At 49.3% G+C, this 26989-nt stretch overlaps 1 long non-coding RNA gene across 1 annotated transcript in view; it reads left to right on the top strand.

Annotated features, from left to right (window-relative positions):
• The first annotated feature begins 288 nt into the window (after positions 1-288).
• LOC137616669 (uncharacterized) overlaps positions 289-26989 on the top strand; it is a 49268-nt gene continuing 22567 nt past the window's right edge. The window contains exons 1-2 of the long non-coding RNA XR_011039466.1: positions 289-351; positions 11951-12268. This is a non-coding gene — a long non-coding RNA (uncharacterized lncRNA). The remainder of the gene's footprint in view (positions 352-11950; positions 12269-26989) is intronic.

Raw genomic sequence — 26989 nt, forward strand, 5'->3', positions numbered from 1 at the left:
CCTGAAGCCCTGAACCCAAAGCAGGGTTGCCAGGTTTTCCAAACGAGAAAATGCCAACGTCTGATCAACTACAGCTTTAAAAGGCCAACCTAATAGTAGAAAAAGGCCGAAAAGATAGCATTTAAGGCTAACCAATTTAAAGAAAGGTCCGAAAATATAACATTTATGGCTAACCAATTTCAAAAAGGCCAAATTTAAGTATCTAGCATGAAAAAAGGTCAAATTTGTAGTTTATTTTTGGCCCGAAAAAGGCCAGCCTCGCAACCCTGACCCCAAGTAACTAAGTAACTAAGTTATCATTCCCAGTTTGAGCTTTGTTTTGTAAACATCCTTGGTCGACTTCGAAGAAAGGTAATATTTTAGGTGAAAATACAATTACAAGTCCTTTTTAATTCGACCAACCATTGAAATTCTGAATACTAATATTACTTATGGGTAAAATGAGGCAAGAAATGTTTTGATATTGGTGAATTACTGGTAAAGTTATAGTTCTGAAATGATTTACAACTTCCTTTTGTAGCTTATCTTTTGTAGGTCTTTTGATATTTAGTTATTTAAACCTGCTTGAATAATGCTAACTTAAATGAAGTTTACAGCCATTCACCAATGATTAGTGTCAACAATTATTAAGGGACTTTTCCTCCTGTTTTAATTCTTTAAATTTCGCAAAGCAATCAGACAGGTAAACTAGAAGGTAAAGTTTTACTTACTGTCTTGGAATAATTTCGAACAGAAAATATGTTTTCCTGTAGTAAATAACGTGATTTAACCGAATTTGGCGTTCATTTCAATCGCAAACAATAAGAAGAAACAGTTCGGCTAACTTCATTCTGCACAGAAGTTAGTCGAACTGGCTGGTCTGTTTGGTTGCGATTGAAATGAAGCTAAATTTGGTGAAATCATGTTATTTACTACAGGATAACGTATATTTTGTGTTCCTAATATTTTACCCTAAATATTGTGTAACGTTTCTTGTTCTGCCGTGGACTTGCTTCGCAAAATAAAAACATCAAGCTCCTTATGTACTGGCAAGCGGTAATGTTGAGCTGCTCACTCCAACATTATCAATGTTTTACCCTAAATTTAAAGGTTTTTGTTCCGCCGTGGGCTTGCTTCGCTCAGCGAAAAATAAAAATACCAAGCTCCACATGTACTGGTAAGCGGTAATGTTGAGCTGTGCACGCTAACATCAATTTCATTTTAATAATAAACTGCATTCGCTAATCAGGTATTAAACTTGAAGTAAAAATAATGATTTACTTTATGATCGGGATGTCAAAGGCTGGGGTCTTCTAGCAACTGTTGCTGTATCGGAGGTGGCAGAAAACTTCCCTGTGCCTTCTAAGTACGGATAACTACAACCATTACATATTTGTATAGGAAGTTCATAATAGAACACAAAAGGAGTACAATACGAACAAAGGCTTAACACGGACAAAGGTTTTACAGGGAAAAAGGCTTGGGAAGGGACTGATGTGAGCACTTGAAGAGATAAGGAAAGGGGGAGGGGAAATATTAAACCCCCGTGGAAACTTTCCATACGTATGTGACTGGTTAACAGAAACAGAACGGGCTCTACAAAGTAAACATGAATGAACTTGCATGGGAAACTTGTTCAGAGTAAGTATTTATGTGAAAACTGGGTTTGTTATAGTAATAACAAAATAGTAAGTTAAAATGAAGAGATTAATAAATATGACTTGATGGTAATAAATTGAAATTCTGTAATAAGGGAGAAAACAATTGAAAGGGGTATGGAAACAAAGAAATATGCAAGTGGGTATTGCATCAACGAATAAATAACAACATTATTATAGGGGTCAAGACTCTTTGTATACTTGAATAACTATGGTAAAAAATGATATGTCCACGTGGGTATTGCATAAACATATGGTATTAGAAGAATGGTTAGGATAAAATGCAATATGCCCATGTGGGTATTACATAAAAGAATGGGTACATACGGTATTAGAAGGGTTGGATCAAGAAGAATACTTGAATGACGTGGGTGAAAATAAGGAGAGTTTATAAGAACTACTACTTTGTGATGCAGGCCATACAAGCTGGCATGTAGAAGCATCGAACAAACTTCATCACCCAATTATTACAAGACATGACCCACAAGAACATGGAGACTGTGGTGGCCATGCAACAAATTGTTTAAACACATCAGGCTCCTTGATGGGCTAGTAGCAGATGGTGGATGGCAGAGTTTAACCAAGGATAAGTCTGGGATGAGTAATAAAGAATGACAGGCTCTTTCTTTCATCTTACCCTTTTGGGGAACAGCACCTACAGTACTCTGCAAAGCTGGCCTCCGCTGCCTGCAGGTAAAACCTTGTGTAACCTGGTATAGACATATATACTTATGTCCTTATACCCTCTAGCAAGGTGGGATTGGGAAATGTCACTGGTTGATTCAAAGATTCCTATATTTCTAAGAATTCTTAACTAGACTAGTCACACTGCTAGTGTCACAATCACACAGATTGATTAGGTCTTTAACCGTGCTTTATACGGAATTTAGCAGTGTCAGGGTTTCTTTTTGTTACATGCAGAGCACATAGGGGAAAACCTTGGGTCAAATACCAGCCAGTTGGTTTGGACTTCCACCCTCCTAATGTGTGAGTCATCCCTAATAAAAAGCGAAAAGGTTTGTATTTATGGTCAGAACAAATGACAAATTTGGAAGTAATTTGTATTTTTCATAATGAGACAAGCCTTGGGCTATTTATACAAATCGGCCCACCATCACTTGTCCTCCGATAAGTCCCACCTGCGATCAAAAGTGACCAGACAACACAGATGTATATATGTGAGTAGGATAGCTGACTACCCCTTAACCCCCTCTAACTAGTGGTGACTACCCCTTAACCCCCTCTAACTAGTGGTACGTGTACGTTAGTTACTCCTCGCTAAAAGTTTTATGGCTAGTCTTTCAGCTTCGACAAAAGTATAACTTGATAAATAGCTCAAGGTTGTTATCGTTAGGAAAAATACTAATTATTTCTAAATTTGTTAATTTTCCTAACAATACAAACTTTGAACTCTTTATACAGGTTGTCCTGCCATCATCTATCCCACTGCAAGTCCTGCCTGCAATCAAAAGTGGCAATACAGCACAGGTGTGTGTGTGAGCGGGGTAGCTGTTACTACACCCCCACCCAGCTAAATAGCAGTGGATAGTTATACTGTACTTCTAAAACTTTCATGGCTAGTTTCCAGCTTCAGCAAAAACATATTCCCTTTAAAGAGCTCAAGGTTTGTATCATTAGAAAAAATATAAATTACTTTCAAATTTGTCATATTAGATAAGGGACACTATCATGAAGCCCACATACGCCCATTCCCTTCCTTCTCAGTCCGTCATTTTAAGATGTTTTGCACCTAGACCCATAACCATGAAGGTGAATACAGAAGAGGTGTGCGATTGGGTGGTTCTCATCTTTTGTATAAGAAACAAAAGACTTTTGTTCCGTAACCAAAATACAAACCACACTATTTACATAGGGGTTTACTTTCGGCGTAGCTGAAATGACGAGCCATTAGATTTTAACGAGGGTTAAACTAACCCTGCTCTAGTTAGCATGGGGGTAGGGGAGGGGTAGCTAGCTACCCCTCCCCCACACACTGGTGAGCTGCCTCACTTCACTTTTGGCTCGGACGATGTACAGACGTGTCTGTCTCGTCCTCGCATTGTTGACAGCCTTAATCTGTTTTTCTTTTTCTTACAGTTGTGTGTTTGAAGTTGGCCTCTACCTTTTCTTCCCATTATGCGGAAGTGCCCTGGACTCTCTGACCGCCCCTGTGGAACATTCATGTGGGCGGTCGATACAGACCCTCACACCCTTTGCCTGCAGTGTCGAGGTCAACGGTGTGAAAGTGATAATGTTTGTATGGAATGTAGGGAGTGGCCTACCTCCCAGTGGGAGAGGTTTGCCTGGCGGCGTAAGAAGAGTTCTAAGCGAGACCGTTCTCCCTCAGGGGCTGCCTTGAGGAAGGAAGGCTCCAAGGACTCTTCTTCCGTTGCCCGAACCTCCTCCGAAGCTCCCACTCGTTCGGTCTCTCGCGAGAGGCCGCCGAGTGGTAGCGTAGGTCATTCTTTTGTTTCCCAATCTCGGGGTTCGGGAGAGGGTTTTGCCTCCCATAGCGAGGCAGCTCCCCCTCCTCCTCCGGGGGAGGACATTGTTGATTTTGTTGATGACCAAACTGTGTCTAACAATGATCTTTTCCAGTTTTGGGCTTCCTTGGGGCTTAAGGGCTCACCCTCCAAGGAAGCCCTGTTTGATCTGATCCAGTTGGGGGCAGCTGTCCAACAGTTGCCGGTAATACCAGAGGTAGACCCTCTGGTTATTGTCGACGTTGTTGTGGCAGAGGCGTCCGACGGGTCGGGTCAAACCCCGGCTGCTGCTGTTGTGGATGTTGCTGAAGGCTCAGGTTCCCCCTCCGAACATCCTTCGAGGGGAAAGCTGGGTCCAACGGTCTCTCCTGCGGGAGTGCACTGACAGAGACTCCTCTTCGGAGGACCGACGACGGTGATACCCTGCCTCGCCCTCCTCTTCGCCGTAAGGCTCGCCCTCCTCTTCGCCGTTGAGGCCTTCCTTCTCCTTACAAGGGAGTTAAGAGGCGCCTTCTCTTCGGGTCTTCATTTTCGTCGTCCCCTGCAAAGGATTCTTCTCGTCGGGAGCAGACCGTGGCAGTGACATCACTGGACCTCTCCGCAGATCGTTCGCGATCTCCTGCGCCTGCCATATCTTCCTTGATCATTCAAGCACCGGTCCCTTCGGGGCAGAAGGGCTTATCCCACGATGTGGGTAAGTCTCTTCCGCGTCAGGTTACACATGTGCGCCCTACAGTAGCGTGCAAGCACCAGCGCTCTCCTGATCGCCAGTGACTTCCTGCTCGCCAGCGCTCACCTGCTCGCCAGCGCTCTCCTGCTCGCCAGTGCTCTCCTGCGCGCAAGTGCTCTCCTGCTGTTGAGTCACCTGACTTTTCGCCAGCGCTCTCCTGCTCGCCAGCGCTCTCCTGCTCGCCAGCGCTCTCCTGCTCGCCAGCGCTCTCCTGCTCGCCAGCGCTCTCCTGCTCGTCAGCGCTCTCCTGCGGATGAGTCAACAGACTCTTCTCGCCAGCGCTCTCCTGATCGCCAGCGCTCTCCTGATCGCCAGCGCTCTCCTGATCGCCAGCGCTCTCCTGATCGCCAGCGCTCTCCTGATCTTCAGCGCTCTCCTGTTCACCAGCGTTCACCTGCTTGCCAGCGCTCTCCTGCTCGCCTGTGCGCAAGCGCTCTTCTGTCCCTGCTGCGGGCACTGCGCGTCAACAGTCTCCTGAGCGCCGTTAATCTCCTGCTCGTCAGCGCACTACTGCGCGCCCAGTTCCTGATGCGCGCCATGCCCACCAACGTTTGCCCACGCGCCCACGACCTTCGGATCTGGGCGCAGGCAAGGACATTGTTCCTTTGCCTCGCCAGCGTTCCCCTGCGCGTTGACCATCGCCTGCACACCACCATGCATTTTCTCCTGTGCGCACTTCTAAAGTGCATGCGCGCCCACGAGTCGACTCCTGAGCCCGCCCACGAGCGTTCGCCCTTGAGCACATCAGCGCCCCCTGGCCCTGCGCCCCAGTTGGCAACTTCTCTCCGCGCTACTGCGCGCCATCCTACGCGTCAGCGATCTCCTACACGCCAGCGTTCTCCTACGAGCCCGCGTGATCCTTCGCCTGTGCGCAAACGCTCGCCAACGCGCCCACGCGTCTGATCGCCACAGGTCACCGACTCGCCCACGCGCTAACTCGCCTGTGCGCAGTTGGTCGCCTACTCGCCCCACGCGTCATCGTTTGCCAACGCGCCATCGCTCGCCAATGCGCCATCGCTCGCCAATGCGCCATCGCTCGCCAGCGTGCCATCGCTCGCCAATGCGCCATCGCTCGCCAGCGTGCCATCGCTCGCCAGCGTGCCATCGCTCGCCAACGCGCCATCGCTCGCCAGCGTGCCATCGCTCGCCAGCGCGCCAACGCGCCATCGCTCGCCAACGCGCTTACACTCGCCTATGCTCCACCGATCGCCTACGCGCCATCGCTCTCCTGATCGCCAGCGATTGCCCGGGCACTCGCGCGCACCCTCACCTGTGCATCTACACCTTCGCCTGCACGCCCACGCGCCCCCTCGCCAGCGTGTCCACGCACCCACGCGCCCCCTCGCCAGCGTGTCCACGCACCCACGCGCCCACGCGCCCACGCTCCAACTCGCCCGCGCACCCACGCTCCAAATCGCCCGCGCGCCTACGCTCCAACTCGCCCGCGCACCTGCGCTCCAACTCGCCCGCGTGCCACCGGTCGCCCGCGCACTACCCAGCGCCCACGCGCGACAAAGCGGTTTTGCCATCACGCGAGCGCCAGCGCGACCCCCAACACGATTCCCGCCGGGTTTCGCAGCGCGCCCAACCTTGCGAGTTGCCGGGCCCGCGTGCTCCCAGATCATCCTCGCGATCGCCATCTCGTAAGTGCCGAGCACGCGTCCAGGAGCAGGAAGATTCATCGGAGAGGTCCAGGCAACATTCTTCTTCTCTTTCTTCGTTACAGGCAGGCCCAGTAGTATCCACTCCTAAGGATCAGCCGATCCCCTTTGCTCCAGCAGGAATCGCTGACACTGCGTCAGTCAGCCGCCAGCCTTGGTTTAATTCCCTGATGAAAGCGGTCGTGCAGGCTATGAAGCCAGCCCTCGCTGATCTGGGACTAAAACCAACGGCTCCATCGCTCCCGCTGAAGAGAAGGAGAGGAGTGGATTTCGCGGTAACTTCTCCCAGGGTTAAGCTGGCTCCCAAGAGGTCTGTCGGGAAGGCCCCTTCCCCTTTGCAGGCGCTTTCTCCTTCTCCTGCGGACGAAGCTTTCCCGTCCTCAGGAGAATCCAGCGAGGTGAGGCACTCTCCCACGGCACCAATGGGAGGAACCCCACCTCAAGGAAGAGAGACGTCTTGTGTAGGAGGGACCTTCCAGACCTCTTTGCTTGAGTCCTGTATCCCTCCCAGGAGGGAGCCCAAGGACTCAAAGACAATACTCAAGTCATCTTCGAGGATTCGTCCAGAGCCAACCATTCCCCGGGAGGACGTCCGCGTGTCCCCCCAAGAAGAGCCAATGGGGACAGGAGTCAGAGCATGCCTTCTGGCAGGTTCTTAATCTAATGAGGCAACTCAATAGTTTTCAGGACCCCGAGACCGCCCCCCGCGAAGGCAAGGATACGGTCCTGGACCAAGTTTATGGTATTCAGAAGCCCCCAAAGGCCAGTGCAGCCCTGCCATGGTCCCAGGGGGTGAAGAGTGCCAGGGACAAGGTCGATGGCCAGCTTTCCGAGCTCGCCTCCTCCAGCCGTTCTTCTGCCGGGAACAAGCTCCTCCCACCTCCTCGCGTTCAGCAGAGGAGGTACTTCGAGATCATGGAGGAGTCTTGTTTAGCTCTTCCCCTCCACCACTCTGTGGAAGAGCTCACCAAAGGTCTCTCTCTAGAGAAACTCAATGCCCGGCAGGTAACATTCTCAGTGTCGGAGATCCTAAGCCAAGAGAAAGTCGCTAAGTGTGCCATGCAGGCCACTTCGTGGCTGGATGTCTGGCTGGGGTCTCTGGGCATCCTATTGCGCTCTGAGGACTTGTCCAAGGAGAGCAATAGGAAGGCCCTGGAGACCTTCCTCCTCTTGGGCACGTGCTCCGTCGAGTTCTTGGTTCACCAGGTCACTAACCTGTGGGCTAACTCGATTCTAAAGCGATGTGATGCGGTGACTGAGAGGTTCCACCCGAAGGTCCCCGCTGTGGATGTCAGCAAGCTCAGACGTTCCTCCATCCTTGGAGGAAACCTGTTTGAGCCCAAGGATATAGAACGGACAGCTGAGAGGTGGAGGAAGACGAGTCACGATTCGCTCCTCCAGAAGGCCCTTACATCTCGGCCCTACAAACCTGCAGCTCCTCAACAGCAACAGCAGCCTCGCAAGACACCGAAGCAGGCTCTGGCAGCTAAGACCAAGGTGTCTAAACAGCAGCCCTTTCCTGTCAAAGACAAGAAGGGCGGAAAGTCCTCCAGGGGAGGCAGAAATCCTAGAAGGAGCGGCCGAGGCCGCAAACGCTAGGATTGGCAATCCCCCTGCGTGTCTACCTGTAGGGGGATGCCTGCAAAGTTGCATGCACAGGTGGCAGCAACACGGGGCTGATTCCTGGACGGTCTCTGTGATCGGACAAGGATATCTCGTCCCGTTCATCACATCTCAACCTCCCCTGAAATCGAATCCAGTGTCGTTGAGCTCCTATGCCATGGGATCGGCAAAGGGGCTAGCCTTACGGGCAGAAGTCGAGACCATGCTCAAGAAGGATGCTCTCCAGGAGGTCGTAGACGGCTCCCCAGGCTTCTTCAGTCGACTCTTTCTTGTAAAGAAGGCGTCTGGAGGCTGGAGACCCGTCATCGACCTCTCAGCCCTGAACAAGTTTGTCAAACAAACTTCGTTCAGCATGGAGACAGCAGACACGGTCAGACTTGCAGTGAGACCGCAAGACTTCATGTGCACACTGGATCTGAAGGACGCGTACTTCCAGATCCCAATCCATCCGTCTTCCAGGAAGTACCTAAGATTCAGCCTAGACAACAAGATCTACCAGTTCAAGGTGCTGTGTTTCGGTCTCTCCACAGCACCTCAGGTGTTCACCAGAGTGTTCACACTGATATCTTCGTGGGCGCACAGGAATGGCATCCGTCTCCTCCGTTATCTGGACGACTGGCTGATCCTGGCAGACTCGGAGTCGACCCTTCTTCGACACCGAGACAGGCTTCTGGGATATTAGACACCAATCTCCACAAAGCCTTTCCATCAGACGACAGGATAGCAAGGCTGAGGAGGGTTGCAGAGTCTTTCCTCAGTCGAGAAGACCTTCCAGCCCAATCTTGGTTACGTCTGTTAGGTCACCTATCCTCCTTGGCCCGTCTAGTTCCCAACGGCCGCCTCAGGATGAGATCTGTGCAGTGGCGCCTCAAGTCCCAGTGGAATCAAGGCATCGATTCCCCGGACTCTCTGGTCTCGATAGGACCTGAGGAATGGACGGACCTACGGTGGTGGCTGACCGACGACAACCTTCGAAAGGGAGTGGATCTTCTCGTCCTTCCCCCGGATTTGATGCTGTTTTCGGACGCATCAAAAGAAGGGTGGGGGGCCCACGTTCTGAACCAGAGGGCCTCAGGCCTATGGTCAGAATCAGAAAAGTACCTCCACATCAACCTGCTAGAGATGAAGGCCGTATTTCTGGCCCTTCAACAATTCCAACAGACCCTGGCAGGCCACTCCGTGGTGGTGATGAGCGACAACACCATAGTTGTGGCTTATATCAACAAGCAGGGAGGTACCTTATCACGACAGCTATCCCATCTTGCAGTAGAGATACTGAGATGGACCGAAGTCCGCTCGATACGTCTATCAGCTTGCTTCATTCCTGGCAAAAGGAATGTGCTCGCCGACAGTCTGAGCAGAGCTTCGCAGATAGTGAGTACAGAGTGGTCTTTGGAGCCTCAAGTAGCCAACAAAGTCCTGACTTTGTGGGGTTCCCTGACAGTGGACCTGTTCGCGACAGCCTTGAATTTCAAGATGCCGCTGTACTGCTCCCCAGTCCCGGACCCCAAGGCACTCTGGCAAGATGCCTTCCAACAACTGTGGGACAACATCAACGTCTACGCCTTCCCACCGTTCTGTCTGATGAGAAGGGTGCTCAACAAGACCAGACTATCGGTCAACCTGTCAATGACCTTAATAGCTCCGCTATGGCATCATGCAGAGTGGTTCCTGGACCTTCTGCAGCTCCTGACGGAACTCCTGAAAGAGCTTCCCCCACGACACGAGCTACTCAGACAACCACATTGCAACATCTTCCACAAAGCCGTAGCATCGCTTCGGCTTCACGCCTGGAGACTATCCAGCGTCTCCTCACTGAGAGAGGCTTTTCGCAACAAGTTGCGGAAAGGATGTCTCGACACCTGCGAAAGTCATCCGCAGGGGTCTACCAGGCAAAGTGGAGAGTCTTCTGTGGTTGGTGGGTTAGGAGGGGTATCTCTCCCCTCGATGCCACTATTCCAGCAATAGCGGAGTTTCTTGTGTATTTGCGGGAGGAAATGCGCCTTTCGGTCTCGGCGGTGAAAGGCTATCGCTCAGCCTTAAGCCTAGCCTTCAGGCTGAAAGGAATACCTGTAGACATTTCCTCCTTGCTGGAACTTTCCTTAAACTCATACGAAGCCACGAGCTTACCTGCCCTCAGTCGGAAGTGAGACCTCCTCCATGGAACGTGGTTCGGGTCCTCAGGGCTCTGAAGAGACCCCCGTTCGAACCATTACGCCAGGCCTCTGACCAACACCTGACTTGGAAGACGGTATTCCTGCTCGCTCTGGCTTCGGCCAAGCGGGTCAGTGAACTTCATGGTCTCTCATATGACATCACCCATTCAAGGGGATGGGGGGAGGTAACGTTCAGGTTCGTCCCTGAGTTTGTTGCCAAGACTCAGAACCCTGGAGTGCCAGACCCACGGTTCGACTCCTTCAGGGTTATGAGTCTCCGTTCCGTAACAGATGACCCTGATCATCTGCTACTTTGCCCAGTAAGAAGTCTGAGGCGTTATCTGAGGAGAACAGCTGCAGTCCGTCCCCACGTGCAAGCTCTGTTTGTGAGCACAGAAAGGACGAAGAGGAGGGTCACCAAGAATACCATCTCAGCCTGGATTCGACGGACCATTCATCATGCCTTGAATCCAGACCCTCCTCCGTCACGTCGCCCTAGGGCACATGATGTCAGGGGCATCGCTATGTCCCTGGCCTTCAAGAGAAACTTCTCTGTGACGCAGGTGTTACAAGCTGGGGTCTGGAAGCGTCAAACGACCTTCACAACCCACTACCTGCAGGACGTGACCCACAGGAGCCTCGATACTTTTTCTATCGGCCCTGTGGTGGCTGCACAACAGCTGGTCTAACCTCAGGCTCCTTAATGGACAAGTAGCAGAAGGTTGAGGGCACTGTTACCCGGATTTAGTCTTCGTGAATGAAAGAGTATGTCTGGCCCTTACTTCTTTCTTCATCCTCCCCTCTCTTGGGGAATGCAGCATCCTGGGTCTCTGCATAACTGACCTCAAACCTCTGCAGGTAAACCATGCTTCCTTGTGTTCCTAGTATTAACTATGATACTGTCGCGTCCCCCATACCCTGACGAGGTGGTATTGGGACGTCCTAGCCTAGAATTCCATCTAAAGGACTTCAGGTCAACTTCCTAGGACGAGTCACACTTCATTTCTCCACACACAACTTATGTAGGCCGCACGTTTCTTGCGTAGCAAGAAACTTGCGAGGTGCAGGGACACTTTTTCTCGAGTGCTGCTCACTTGGATTCTGAGTCCCCGGGTAAGCCAAAGCCAGTAAGGCTGGGGACTTTCCACCCTTCCTAAGGGTAAGTCGCCCTATGTAAATAGCGTGGTTTGTATTTCAGTTACGGAACAAATGACAAATTCGGAGATAATTTGTATTTTTCCTAACCATACAAACCTTAGCTATTTACACATATTTGCCCGCCAGCCCTGTCCCCCAAGATAAGTCCTACCTCTAAATGAAGTGAGGCAGCTCACCAGTGTGTGGGGGGAGGGGTAGCTAGCTAAAAATCTAATGGCTCGTCATTTCAGCTACGCCGTAAGTAAACCCCTATGTAAATAGCTAAGGTTTGTATGGTTAGGAAAAATACAAATTATCTCCGAATTTGTCATTTTAATGAAATTTTATACCTTGAATATAGGTTTAATTGATTCAAGTTTGTATGGAAAAGCTGTTTAGTCTTTATTGAAAATTTGATATGTTATACAGGCTGAAGATTTAGGTGGAATTATTGTAGCATATTCAATAAAAAAAAAAAAGTGTGATAAAACATACAGTTTTTCATCTGAATGTCCATTTTCAGCAGGTGACCATTTCGTAGAATAGGCACCGCACCATATGTAAGCAGTAAGCAATGATTGGAAGACAGACAAGAACAGAATCGTACACAGGAGACATCTATGGCACTGCACGAACATCTCTGGCACAGCCCAAACATCTATGGCACTGCAGAAACATCTATGGCACTGCACAAACATTCCTGGAAGAGCAGGAGCCAGTACTACCACCGGAAGCACTAAATTCAGCAGCTAACACAAGAGGTCAAGGCTTCGTAGATCCAGGATTGCCTGAATTGGGAAATGGAGCCGATAACGATTGATATTCAACCTTTTGCTTATATGTTAGTATACATTTACATTTGTTTTGTTTTGCTTAATCATCTTTATCTTCATAAGTTATATCTATTTTACTTTCAATTTGGATTAAGGATTCCTTGGATATTTATTTTATAATATCATATCATCATATCATCATTCACTCTTGTTGGGTCAGTGCAATGATGTATGTTTATATGAAACAGGATATACAACTAATCAAAATATTACAAGACTAGTTTCATGTTAAACAGCTTGACCTAAACTTTTAAGCTAATCAATTCTTCAAACAGATATGAGATTGGGACATTATTAATTTGTTCCGTAACTGAAATACAAACCACGCTTTGTTCTGACACAGAGACTTACCTCGAAACACTTTCTTAGGAGTTACTGGAACCTCTCAAACGACCAGAGTTTTGTGTAGTTTACCCTACTCCCATTTTCTATAGTGACCTGGGTAGGCCGCGTGTTGTTTAGGCTGAGTTCTCCAGTAAGTTTTCTGGTCGCGTCGTGTTATCACACGCCGCTCCTCAATTCTCTGTGCGACCCCCTTTGTGTTCATCACCACGTGGTTACCACATGGACTTTACTTTCTTTACGAGTGATTAGTGCTATTGATGTGTGCTTTTACTTTCGTTCTTCCGTGCTTTTATTGGCGTTTTAGTGCTTTCTTTCCTTTGTGCTTGTGTCTAGCGAGCTTTGTGTTGTGCTATGGGGCATGATTGCCGTTGTCCTTGGCCTAGAGCCGGGAAATCGTGTGGGGGCTTTCTTGTCGAAGCCCGATGTGGATCCCCATTCTTTGTGTACCTCGTGTAGAGGTAAAGCGTATTCGCTTTCGGACACGTGTCCGGGATGTGATGGCTGGAGCGAGGTCCAATGGGTGAATTTGGAACAAAGAAGAAGAAGGCTATGAAGCGTTCTCCAAGGAAAACAGGTTTGTTTTCATCTGCGGCCGATGGATCATGTAAGGTTCCTTCTTCCCCTACCCAGAGTAGGGGACGAGGTAAGTCGTTGAAAGGGAAAAAGTTGGTGCCTCTTCCCCAGGGGATTGATGTTGCGGGTGATTCTTCTATGATCATGGCAGATCAGGCGCCTGTAAGTGGGTTAGTGGTGGTCCGAGGGACGTTGCTCTCGCACGTGGGGAGCGTGTCTCGGTGGAGGACCCCATGGGGAATAATGATGTACCTTTTTCGTCGCCAGATTCCTGGGTGGATGTCTCAGGCGCTTTGGCTGGGGAAGGTGCCGTCGGTAGAGAGGATTCCCCGCAAGAAGACCTGCTGGCATGGGGTGTACCAAGGACTCCGCTGAGGTCTCCGTTGGATATGGAGGAGGGCCTGAGCGAGTCCTTCCCCTTCATGGCTCATCCGTCATCGTTGGTGCCGCCTACGTCAGCAGTTCCGGAGAATTTTCTGCAGCCTTCTACATCCGGAGTACGACGTAGTCCCAATAAGCCTCCGTCCGGTACGCAGCCGAGGTACACAGGCAAATCAAACTCGTCGGTGCAAGATTCGTCGGGCTCGTCGAGTGAGGAACGTCGGAGGAGACGTAGGAGGAAGAGAGATCGATCTGTGAGGAGGAACTCCCCTTAGCGGTCTCCCACAGGATCTAAGGACAGGAGAGGAAGCTCTCGTGCACCTCCAAGTAAGAGCAGGAGACCTAGTTCTCCGCAAGGAACATGGGTCTTCGTTCCAGACAACAAGCTGAGGGACCTGACAAAGACCTCAAGCTTGATAGCCAAGCGAGCAGGAGACAGTCCTCCTAGAAGGGCCTCCAATAGCCTCGCTATGGCGTCAGCCGATGAGCGGAGGACTTCGTCTTGTAGGCATAAGTCCCGACCTAGAGACACTCAATCCGCCCAGAGGAGGGAGTCGTCTCCTAGGACGGGCAGCCTCGACGGGTCTCCCCATCGAGATGAGAGACGAGTGCGGGCTCCTCCGTCGAACAATTTCACGAAGGAGCCTGTCATGGCGTCACCCGATGACCGGAGGACTACGTCTTGTAGGCATAAGTCCCGACCTAGAGACACTCAATCCGCCCAGCGGAGGGAGTCGTCTCCTAGGACGGGCAGCCTCGACGGGTCTCCCCATCGAGATGAGAGACAAGTGCGGGCTCCTCCGTCGAACAATTTCACGAAGGAGCCCGTCATGGCGACACCTGATGACCGGAGGACTACGTCTTGTAGGCATAAGTCCCGACCTAGAGACATTCAATCCGCCCAGCGGAGGGAGTTGTCTCCTAGGATGGGCAGCCTCGACGGGTCTCCCCATCGAGATGAGAGACAAGTGCGGGCTCCTCCGTCGAACAATTTCACGAAGGAGCCCGTCCCTTCGTCGAGGGCTTATAAGAAGACGGAGGCTTCCGTCGACAAGGATAAGAAGGACCGAGGGTCCCGTCCAAGCGGAGGTGCCCGTGATCATTCCTCCCCCCAGCGTAGGACAGAGGAAGCGGACGATGAGGCTGCGCTTCCGACGGAGGACTCCGCATATACCTTAATTAGGAGCTACAATAGTTTGGTAGAGCCTATACCGCAAGAAGAGGAAGATTGGACCTCCGGATTAAACAAGTTTTTGGGGAGCACCTGTTCAAAAGAAGTCCTCTTTAGCCCTTCCGGAGGTCAGAGACGTTAGGGTAGGCTGAGCCCATATCGACAAAGTTATAGCCCACAATACTCCTAGAAGGGCCTCTGCCAACCACAGGTTGACCCTCTGAAGGATCCAACGTCCTCATCAGATAGGCGTAAGACAGCGAAATAGTCGACTCTTCCCGACCAGTGGAGGGAGTCGCCGTTTCGGCGGGCAGCCTCGTCGAGTCAGCTCATGAGAGCGATCGACAGGGACGGCTTCCTTCGTCGGGCAAGCCCACGGAAGCCTCGTCCCCCTCGAAGGAAGCCAACGGAGGACGGAAGCTCTCGCCTCCACGGCAGTGCCCATCCTCAGTCCACAACCTAGTGCGGAAGCGCCCGTCGGTACAGCTCATCAACCCCGGATGGAGGACGTGGTCTGCGACACTGAGGGCGTGCCAACGGAGGACTCCGCTTATAGGACGGAGGTCCTCGCCGCCACGGCAATGCCTGTCCTAACGGAGGACTCCGCCTATAGGACGAAGGCCCTCGCCTCCACGGCAATTCCCGTCCAGAGTAAGCTCAAAGACCTGACTACAGTCATGGGCTCTGTGGTGAGGCTCTCCGGGGGCAGCCTCGACGAGTCAGGCCGTGGAGGTTTTCGTCATGCATGGATCCCTCCGTCGAACACCTCCACGGAGGAGCACGTCCCCTTGTCGAAGACTCGACAAATGACGGAGGCACCCGTCTATCCTGAAAGGGCTTAACCCCGAGGCTCGTCAGAGCGGAGGTGCCCGTGTTGACTCTACACGTGCACGGATCCCTCGGTCGAACTCCTCCACGGGGGAGCCGGTCCCATTATCAAAGGCTCGGAAAGTGACAGAGGCGCCCGTCTCTCCAGAAGGTCTTAGCCGCGGGTCCCGTCAGAGCGGAGGTGCCCGTGATGAATTTACACCCCATCGCCGGACGGAGGACGTGGATGCGGACGAGGATCTTGGAGCGCCGGAGGACTCCTTATAAGGAGTCACAATAAATTGAGGAGCCACTACCTCAGGAAGAAGATGTCTGGCGATCTGGCCTTAACAAGAGTATGGAGGAGCCCGTCCAGAAGAAGTCATCTTTGGCTCTTCCCGAGGTGAGGGACGTAAAGTTGGGGCGCGCCCATTTTGATCTGGTGGTCACCCGCAATAGGGACACCTCCAAGGTCACAGTTCGGCCAAACTGCTACAGGGCCTGAAATCACAAAGCAAGTATTATGCTTTAGATGGACGTCCACATGGAGCTAGCAAGCTAGAGGACGTCCTAGAAGTGTTAGGACAAGGTGCTCTGGAAGACAGGGCGTCTGCCGCGCCCATTTTCTTTTCACAATCCGAGTCCATCATGATGGAGGGGATGTCCTAGGATCTCGTGAATGTCGCCTCATGATTGGACTTGTGGGCTACTACTTTAGTAGGTACCGAGATCTCGACGGATTCTTTGGACCCTACCAAACGAGAAGCCCTAAAGGAATTGGTCGGATCGGGCTGCCGTGCCCTTAAGTTTCTCACGTTCCAGGCCTTGGCATTATCTGCGAATCGGGTTTTGAGAATCGGACACACACTCAAAAAGGGATGCCATGGTCATCCGCACCTCCAGAACCCCTTCTTTTCACGGATGCATCAAAGGAGGGATGGGGTGCGCATCTTCGAGGGAAGACAGCGAGGGGCAAATGGACGGAAGAGGAGAAGTCTCTACATAGCAATGTCCTGGAGATGAGAGCGGTCCAAGAAGCCTGCCAACACTTCATGAAAGATCTGAAAGGAAATTCAGTGGCTCTGATGTCAGACAACGCAACAGTGGTGGCGTATATAAAGAAGGAAGGAGGATTGAAGTCGAAGGAGTTGTGCGGTCTCGCCCTGCAAGTCCTGAAGTGGGCGGAAAAAGAAGAAGTCAATCTGTCGGCAAGTTTCATTCTGGGGAAGAAGAACGTCCTAGCAGACAGCCTCAGCAGAGTGGGACAAGTAGTGGGACAGAATGGTCCCTTCACCCAGAGGTAGCAAGTTACATCATTCAGATGAGGGGATCCCCGGTAATGGATCTCTTTGCGACAAGGTTGAACGAACAACTCCCCGTATTCTGTTCTCCTGTCCCAGACCCGAAAGCAGCAATGGAGGACGTCTTTTCAACACAGGTGGGACGGTCTCGACGTCTACGCTTTTCCTCCCTTCGCCCTGATAAGACAAGTATTCAACAGAGTGAGGATGGCAATCAACCTAAAAATGACTTTGGTAGTGCCTTGGTGGCCGGAGAGAGAGTGGTTCGCCGACCTAAAAAGCCTCGCCAGTCTCCCTCAGTGGCCTCTTCCCGACAGACCGGACCTCTTGAGGCAGCCACACTTTCAGAGGTTTCACGGAAACCCTCAATCCCTTCGTCTTCACGCCTGGAGGTTATCCAGTACCTCCTGAAAAGACAAGGATATTCGTCTAAGACAGCTAAGAGGGTGTCCCTTTACCTGAGAATATCTTCTACGGTTGACTACCAATCTAAATGGACAATGTTCGTTAAATGGTGCAATTCTAAGAAGATAGAACCCTTAGAAGCATCAGTTCCCGTTACAGTGAACCCTCGTTTATCGCGGTAGATAGGTTCCAGTCGCGGCCGCGATAGGTGAAAATCCGCGAAGTAGTGACACCATATTTACCTATTTATTCAACATGTATATTCAGACTTTTAAAACCTTCCCTTGTACGTAGTACTGTTAACAAACTACCCTTTAATGTACAGAACACTTAATGCATGTACTACAGTACCCTAAACTAAAACAGGCACAAATATTAAAGGTGATTTTATATCATGCATTTCCTAAACATGCTAAAAAGCACGATAAAAAATGGCAACCAATGTTTTGTTTACATTTATCTCTGATCATAATGTAGAAACAAACTGGAGGTAGAGCTTTGCTTATTACCCAGACATATTTCCCATACTTTTCCCTTAGAACTACATCACATCTTCCTACTTTAGATATATAGATATATATATATATATATATATATATATATATATATATATATATATATATATATATATATGTGTGTGTGTTTATATATATATATATATATATATATATATATATATATATATATATATATATATATATATATATATATATATATATATATATATATGTGTGTGTGTGTGTATATATATATATATATTTATATGTATACACATATACATACCTACATATATACATAAATACATGCATACATATATATATATATATATATATTACTGTATATATATGTGTTATGGAAAAAATCCGCGAAGTGGTGAATCCGCGATGGTCGAACCGCGAAGTAGCGAGGGTTCACTGTATAGCAGATTTTCTATTTCATAAGTTGGCATGTCGGTCCCAGCGGTTAAAGGAGTTCGAGCCGCCCTTGGTCAAGTTTTTCTCCTAAAAGGCATAGATTTAGGTTCTTCCAGACATATTTCCATGTTCATCAAGGCTTTCGAGCAATCATGCCCCCCTTCTGCCCCTAGAATCCCGAGTTGGGACCTGGCAAGGGTTCTGGATATGCTCCGAAAACCACCATTCGAGCCCTTAAAAGACATCGTAGACAAGAATCTCATGTTCAAGGCGGTCTTCTTGTTAGCGTTAGCCTCGGCTAAGAGGGTGGGCGAGCTACATGGATTATCGTATGAGGTGGAGCACATCTAGAAGATGGAAGGAGATACCTTTAAGTTTGTTCCCTCCTTCGTCGCCAAGACACAGAACCCATCGGTTTGGGACCCGTGGTTTGAGAGCTTTACCATCCCAGCAATCCCAAATGAAGGCAACCAGGAAGACTTGAAATTGTGCCCCGTCAGGGTAATTAGGAAGTATCTTAAAAGAACGGCTAAGCTCCGCTCGTCTATTAAGAACCTCTTCGTTTCCTGGGGTAAAACGAAAAAGAACATCTCCAAGAATACAGTTTCGTTTTGGCTTAGACAAGTAATTATGCAAGCCTACTCAAATGAGGGGCTTTCAGTACCAGGAAAACCCAGGGCTCACGATGTTAGGGGTCTAAGCACCTCCCTAGCATTCGAGAAGAACATGTCTGTAGCTCAGGTCCTACGAGCAGGAACTGGGTCTAATCAGTCGACATTCACCGCTCATTACCTCAAGGACTGTACGAGGAAGTCCCTGGATGGGTTTTCAATCGGGCCTGTCATCTCAGCCCTACATCAGGTTTGACGGCTTAAGCCCCAGGCTCAATCGCGAATTCACAAATGATCTAGACACAAATAAGCTTATCTTTCGTTTTTGCCTTATTCTCACTTTTTCTCGTACTATCAGTCGTCCTTGGAACTATCGCTCATGGGACAAGTCTCGAATCGCCGATATACATCAAGCACAACAAGGAATATTTGGAAGAGTAAGTGTTATAACACACTTAATGAGTCCCTTGTGTAGTTTATCCTACTGTCCATCGGGGTCTAGGTCTAGGAGGCACTCCCACCTCCTAAAGTGTAAGTCTCCTAAGAAAGTGTTTCGAGGTAAGTCTGTGTCGGAACAAATCACAAATTTTTAGTAATTTGTATTTTTCCTAACATACTTACCGAGAAACACTTTCGAGTTATGGCCCCCCCAACCCCCAGTTGCCTTACTGATCTCGAGTATTGTTCCTTACATAAAACTTACTGGAGAGCTCAGCCTAAACAACACGCGGCCGACCCTGGGCATTGCCCTTGGGTCACGTTCTCCTCCGCAAGGCAGGTCAGTATAGAAAATGGGAGTAGGGTAAACTACACAAAACTCTGGTCGTTTGAGAGGAGGTTCCAGTAACTCCTAAGAAAGTGTTTCTCGGTAAGTATGTTAGGAAAAATACAATTGTTCCGTAACCGAAATACAAACCACGCTATTTACATTGGGTATTACTTTCGGGTCAGCTGAAATGACGAGCCATTAGATTTTAACGAGGGTTTTCTACCCCGCGCTAGTTAGCAGGGGTAGGGGGAGGGGTAGCTTGCTACCCCTCCCTCCCTCACACACCGGTGATATGTCTCACTTCACTTTTGGCTCGGTCAATGGACAGACGTGCCTGTCTTCGTCCTCGCTTGGCAGCCATTATTTGTTTTGTCTTTACTTAATCACTTACTTTTCTTTTACTCAATATATATGTAAACATTTTTTCGTGTTTATGTATATATTTGAGTATAGAAATCAGTAAGTTTCCTTTTCAGAGTTTGTGCTTGTGTGTAGTGTACGATATCTCCGTGGAGCCCTCGACAGTTAGGCCACCACGGTGTAATTTCATGGGTCGCGTTCGAGTTTGACTATGGTCTTTCTCTCTCTCTCTTTTGAGGTCGTTCACCCTTTACTACGTTACTTTTACTACGTCTGAGTAGCTTCCTTCCCGTGTGGGTGGGGTTGCTACGCCGTACGTTTTGTCTCAATTAGTTTATGAATCTAATTGTATTTGTTGATTTTTATGAATAGAACTTACCTGGCAGTTATATATATATAGCTGAGTCTCCGACTGCGGCAGAATTTAATCGAAAATCGCGGCAACCGCCTTGTGGTGGTTGTGTGGTTAGATGGTTAACAACCCTTACAGGGTGGTACTTGGAATCATTCCCATTTTCTGTTCCTCAGATTATCTCTGCCGGCCGGATCGACAACATCGTTGGTCCGTCTTTCAGAGTTTTTTCGGATCGCTTTCCCTTCATCGCCTTTTTGGACTTCGTTTTTGGTGAAGTACACTGTGTTGGGATTGGCAATCGTGTTGTTTTTGTTTTTTGTCTTTTTTCCTTTATTATCATGAGTGAGAAAATTCATTATCGTGTTTGTGCGAATGATATTTGCAAGGTGAGGTTGCCGAAACTTTCGGTTGACCCTCACACTATCTGTATGGGTTGCAGGGGGTTTGAATGTGCTTTAGATAATAAGTGCAAGGAATGCGAGGTATTAAGTGATGATGATTGGTTAGCTATGCAGCGCTAGGTGCGCAAACTTGAGATTGATAGAGTTAGAAGAGCTAAATCAAAGTCAAAGTCTGCTAGTAAGCCTAGCTTAGATTTATCTATTGACCCTTTGCTTGTAACCCCTTTGGAAGGTATTCCTTCCCCAAATGTAGTGACTCCTGCCCCTTCTACAGGACCTGTGCCTACGGATGACCCTGGGTATGCTAAATTAGCTGCTGAATTGGAGGCCATTAAAGCACAGTTGGAGGCCTTTAAAGGTAAGGGTTTAGGTGAAATTAGTGCTTGTGAAAGTGCAGGGGAGGTGGCGACTGATCGAATCTGTCATACCCCTAGGTCTAGACCTCTACCAAGCTCCCAGGACCAAGGGAGAAGGTACGTCGAAAGCCGAAACGGGGTGAGAGGTGCTTATCCTCGGTCAGTCGTCGCCTCAGACAGTCCTGTTGCGATCTCTCAGGCTGCTCTTGACCGCCGTAGGAAAGGCGTGTCGGATACGTTTGTGTCTTCGCCTGATCGTTCTCCCAGACGTAATTGGCGTTACGAATCAAGACCAATGAAGAGAGGGTGGAACCGGGACGTGCAGTCTCGCTCTCCCTCTCCCGGTTCGAGTAGCAGAGACCCTGATCCTTCGGAAGACGATTTCGATGTTCCTGTTAAAAGGGCGAAACAGAGAGTCCTTAGCCCAGTTAATCCTGCTAGACTCCCTGTTTCTTCTGCCAGCGCTCCCAGTCAAGCCGTACGACAACTGCCGTCTTCGGCACCGCGAGAGCCAGCGGAGGTTGCTAAAGCTTTCATGGTTGTTATGCAGGAACAACTTTCATCGTTAGTTAAAGCTTTCAGCCACCCTTCTCAGTCCGTCAGACGTAAGGACGTCTCTTTGCCTGTTAAGAGATCTTCTTCTAAGAGAGATTTTAGTATCTCTCCCAAGAAACCTCTGCGCACTTCGTCGGCCGTACGACAACGTACACCCTCTTCATCGGCACGCTGCCAGGAATTTCCTTCCCCCCTCTCCCGGCGCCAGGACGATACTGCCTCTCGTTCTCGGCGCTGTGACGATTCCGTTTCCCTTTCGAAACGCCTGGACGTTACTGCCTTGTTTCTTAGGAAACAGGATGAATGCAGTCTGCATTTTCAAGGCGACGGCAGCCTGCATCTTCAGGACGCTTCCGTTTCTCGTCATCGTGACGATACTGCCTCTCGTCATCGTGACGATACCGCTTCTCGTCATTGTGACGATACCGCTTCTCGCCGACTGGATGTTAGTGGCGCTCGGCGCCAGGATTCAAACAGCTCTCGCTGCCAGACTGCTGGCAGCCCAACTCTTCGGGATGTTATCCTTGAGCAGGACCTCGAAGATATTTCGGAAGAGGAAGAAAAACCTGCCGACTCTTCTAGCAATTACAAGGTTCTTTCTCGCTCTCTTTTGGAACTTTATGGGGAGGAATTTCAACCTTCGGCCCCTCGTTCTCCTCAGTCTCAATTTACCAGGAAGAAAGCTACTAAGTCTTCGGCCTTCATCAAAATGAAACTTCCAATTTCGGCCAGGAAAGCTCTCGCTAAAGTGGATGATTGGATGAAGGAACGGAGACAAGCTGTCAAGACCACCTTTTCTTTTCCACCGTCTCGGCTCGCTTCCAAGGCCAGTATTTGGTATGAGACAGGGGAACCTTTGGGGTTAAGAGTGCCTTCCTCCTCCCAAGGTGACTTCTCGGCTCTTGTGGACTCGGCAAGAAGGCATGCTTTAAACTCTGCCAAGGTGATGTGGTCCATGTCGGAGCTTGATCACCTCGTCAAGGGAATTTTCAGGGTTTTCGAGGTTTTCAGCTTCCTGGACTGGTCTCTCGGGACTCTGGCCAGGAAGTCTGAACTCCTGGAGGACACGAAGGACCTGACGAGTATCATGTCCTAGATCTGTGACTGTTGCCCAGAAGTCGGAGCTACTTTACGCCCCTTTTTCACGTCATCTTTTTCCTGAAGCTCTGGTCAGAGATATCTCCCTTTCTCTGGCTCAGAAGGCTACTCAGGACCTTTTGTCTCGGTCGGCTAGAAAGACCTTACCTGTTGCTCCTGCTCCTCTGAAGAAGGAGGAGAAGAAGTTTCAACAGCCCTTTCGGGGCAGGATCTCCTCGAGAGCGGATTTTAGGGGGAGAAGACAAGAGTCAGGGCCAAGGACCAGCAGGGGTGCGTTTAGGCCCCGGTCCAAAAAATGAGATGGAAGTCCTCCAGACACCAGTAGGGGCAAGACTGTCTAGTTTTTGGCAGTCTTGGAAAAGGAGAGGGGCGGACACCTGGTCCCTCTCAGTCGTCAAGGAAGGTTACAAGATCCCCTTTTTAAAGAAACCACCTCTCTCAGACTCTCCCCTGGCCTTAGTGGCTCAGTACACCGACGCGGGGAAACGAGAGGCTCTTCTGGAGCTAGTCGACCAGATGTTGGTCAAGGGAGCAATAGAGCCAGTTCAAGACCTCGCCTCCCCAGGCTTTTACAATCGCCTGTTTCTGGTTCCCAAGAACTCGGGTGGCTGGAGACCAGTCCTAGATGTCAGCTCTCTGAACGCCTTCGTGGAGAAAACAAAGTTCTCCATGGAGACGACTCAGTCAGTGCTGGCTGCAGTTCGTCCAGGAGACTGGATGGTTTCTCTCGACCTGCAGGACGCTTATTTTCACGTCCCCATTCATCTGTCTTCGAGGAGATATCTGAGGTTTGTGTTCCAGGGCAAGTGCTTCCAGTTCAGGGCACTTTGCTTCGGTCTCAGCACAGCTCCCCAAGTTTTCACCAGACTAATGGCGAATGTGGCAGGCTGGTTACACCAGGAGGGGATAAGGGTCTCCTTCTATCTAGATGACTGGCTGATCCGGTCACAGTCGAAAGAGAAATGTCTGGAGGACCTAATGAAAACTTATACGATCACTCAGGACCTGGGACTCATCGTCAACTGGGGGAAGTCTCAGACCGAGCCAAATCAGACTATTCTCTATTTGGGGATAGTTCTGAATTCAGTTCTTTTTCAGGCTTCTCCCTCCCAGGAGAGGCAGACCAGGTGTCTGGACAAAGTCAAAGACTTTTTGAGGAAGCAGGAATGCTCAGCGAAGCAGTGGATGAGTCTGCTGGGAACTCTATCCTCCCTGGAGCAGTTTGTCCCTTTGGGGAGACTGCACCTAAGGCCTCTGCAACACTTCCTCGCAAAGGTTTGGAACAGAAAGATCCAGGAGGACACTTTTTCTTTTTCCATTCCGACAGAGATCAAGGATCTTTTAATGTGGTGGCTGGACCCAGCTCTGTTGGGAAAAGGGATCTCCTTGTTCAAGAAGAACCCCGACCTAGTGTTATTCTCAGACGCGTCCGAGTTAGGCTGGGGAGCAACACTAGGGAACAAAGAGGTCTCAGGTATTTGGGAAGGGAGTCAGGTCAGTTGGCATATCAACAGGAAGGAATTGATGGCCATTTTGTTAGGGCTCAAGGCCTTCAAAACCTCGGTGTCGGGAAAGACTGTGGAGATCAATTCCGACAACACCACAGCTCTCGCGTACATAAGGAAGCAAGGGGGAACTCACTCCCTCTCCCTGTTCTCAACTGCGAGAGAGCTTCTCCTCTGGGCGAACGAGAACGAGACGCAGCTGTTGACAAGGTTTGTTCAAGGGCAGAGAAACATCAGGGCAGACATGCTCAGCAGGAGGGGACAGGTCCTTCCTACAGAGTGGACTCTCAACCCGCATGTCTGTCGGAGCCTCTGGAAGTTGTGGGGCAGACCAGTAATAGACCTTTTCGCCTCCGGTCTAAACAAGAGGATCCCCAACTACTGCTCCCTAGTCCCGGACGAGGAAGCTGTTGCAGTGGACGCCTTCTTGATGGATTGGACGGGGCTGGACATGTATGCCTTTCCCCCGTTCAAGATCATCAATCTGGTTGTCAGGAAGTTCGCTCTCCTCGATTCGGGACGAATGATCCTAGTGGCTCCATTCTGGCCTGCGAGGGAATGGTTCACCGAAGTGGTAGGGTTACTGATGGACTTTCCAAGAAGACTCCCGGCAAGTCCAGATCTTCTCAGACAACCCCACTTCGAGAGATTTCACCAAAACCCCCTCGCTCTCAATCTGACTGCCTTCAGACTGTCGAGAAGCTCGTTAGAGCTCGAGGCTTTTCGGCACAAGCGGCGAAAGCTATTGCCAGGGCAAGGAGGATCTCTTCACAAAGAGTCTACCAGTCAAAGTGGGAGACCTTTAGAGCTTGGTGCAGGAGGCACAAGGTTTCCTCGTCCTCTACCTCTCTAAGCTAGATTGCAGACTTTCTTTTGTACCTCAGGCAGGATGCTAAGCTGGCTGTATCTACCATTAAAGGATACAGGAGCATGCTCTCAACCGTCTTTAGGCATAGAGGCTTAGAGTTATCTCAGAATAAGGACTTGCAGGACCTCATTAGGTCTTTTGAGACAACGAAGCAGGTGCACTTAAGACCCCCTTCTTGGAACCTGGATGTGGTGCTTAAGTTTTTGTGCTCCAGGAAGTTTGAGCCTATCTCGCAAGCTTCTCTGCAAGATGTGACTAAGAAAACCCTCTTCCTTTTGTCTCTAGCGACTGCCAGGAGGATCAGCGAGGTCCAGGCAATCGAGAAGCGTGTAGGCTTCACCCTAAATGGAGCGGTTTGTTCCTTGAGGTTCGACTTTCTCGCCAAGAATGAGAACCCTTCGAAACCCTGGCCTAGGACTTTTGAAGTCCCTAACCTCACGAATCTAGTAGGTCAGGAACAGGAAAGCCTCCTCTGCCCGGTTAGGGCTCTCAAGGCTTATTTGGCCCACACTAAGAGCATGAGGGGTGCTTCCAACTCCTTATGGTGTTCAGTGAAGGATCCTCAAAAACCCCTGTCAAAGAACGCTTTGTCCTTTTTCCTGAGGGAACTATTAGGGAAGCCCACCTCTTTTGTGAGGAAGAAAACTTCGCCCTGTTAAAAGTACGGGCTCACGAAGTAAGGGCCATTGCTGCTTCGCTGGCATACCGGAAAAATATGTCAATTAAGCAGATCATGGACGCAACGTTCTGGAGGAGCAACTCTGTCTTCGCTTCTCATTACCTCATAGAGGTAAGAGTGGACTATGACAAGTGTTATACCTTGGGCCCATACGTAGCTGCGGCTTCTGTATTAGGCAAAGGAGTTACTACCCCCACTCAACCTTAGTTTATGTACTTGTATTTGGGTTTGTGTTTTTTATGGTTGTCTGAGGTCCTCGTCCTGTGGTACGGTTCCCTCAGTCCAGATAGATAGTTTATATCTATTTCTGCAAGGTTAGATGGTTAGCTTTAGTAAGGTTGCAGGTTTTTTATATGGGAAGGTAGTTTTCTGAAGTCTAGTCAAGTTGTTGGTCCTACCCCTTTGACAGACTCGATTGAGTTGTTTGCAACGTAGCAGGTCTACTCCTGGCTGAACACTCCTAAGGGAAAGCGACTCTAGAGGCAGTTACCTTTGAAGTCAGCTACCTTAGCAGGTAAGGAATCAAGGTGTTTGTTCTCCTACAACTCTTTTGTTGTTTCCCCAACTATGTTTTTCTGTCTGTTTCCCTCCTCCAAATGTGTGAATCAGCTATATATATATAACTGCCAGGTAAGTTCTATTCATAAAAATAGAGTTTTTATGATAAAACAAAGTTTTATGAATACTTACCTGGCAGTTATATATATATATTTTAAAGCCCACCCACCTCCCCTCAGGAGACAGGTCGGGCAAAGATAATCTGAGGAACAGAAAATGGGAATGATTCCAAGTACCACCCTGTAAGGGTTGTTAACCATCTAACCACACAACCACCACAAGGCGGTTGCCGCGATTTTCTATTAAATTCTGCCGCAGTCGGAGACTCAGCTATATATATATAACTGCCAGGTAAGTATTTATAAAACTTTGTTTTATCATAAAAACTCCATTTTTCAGCTTTTGTAGAACGATATCTTTCGGGGTTTTCGTTCTTTATTTAGTGTTCATTCATTTTTAAATTACATAATTACATGGTTACATAATTATAATTGTTATAATTCTGTGTTGGTTACAGCTCTCCATCCGTGAGTGTAAGTGGTTGTGAGGGCACGTGCCTGTTGTGTAATTCTTGTGTTCTTTTCCCTCGGGATTCCTCTTCGGAGTCTTCCCGGGTGAATGAATGTTAACTAATGATTTTTGTTTTTATTTTTCACAGTTACCGATCTAGTTCGTTCTGTAATGTGACAACAGAGTGAGCTGTCTTGTGGAGGCCTG

The sequence above is a fragment of the Palaemon carinicauda genome, chromosome 22, assembly GCF_036898095.1.
Source record: "Palaemon carinicauda isolate YSFRI2023 chromosome 22, ASM3689809v2, whole genome shotgun sequence".
Lineage (NCBI taxonomy): Eukaryota > Metazoa > Arthropoda > Malacostraca > Decapoda > Palaemonidae > Palaemon > Palaemon carinicauda.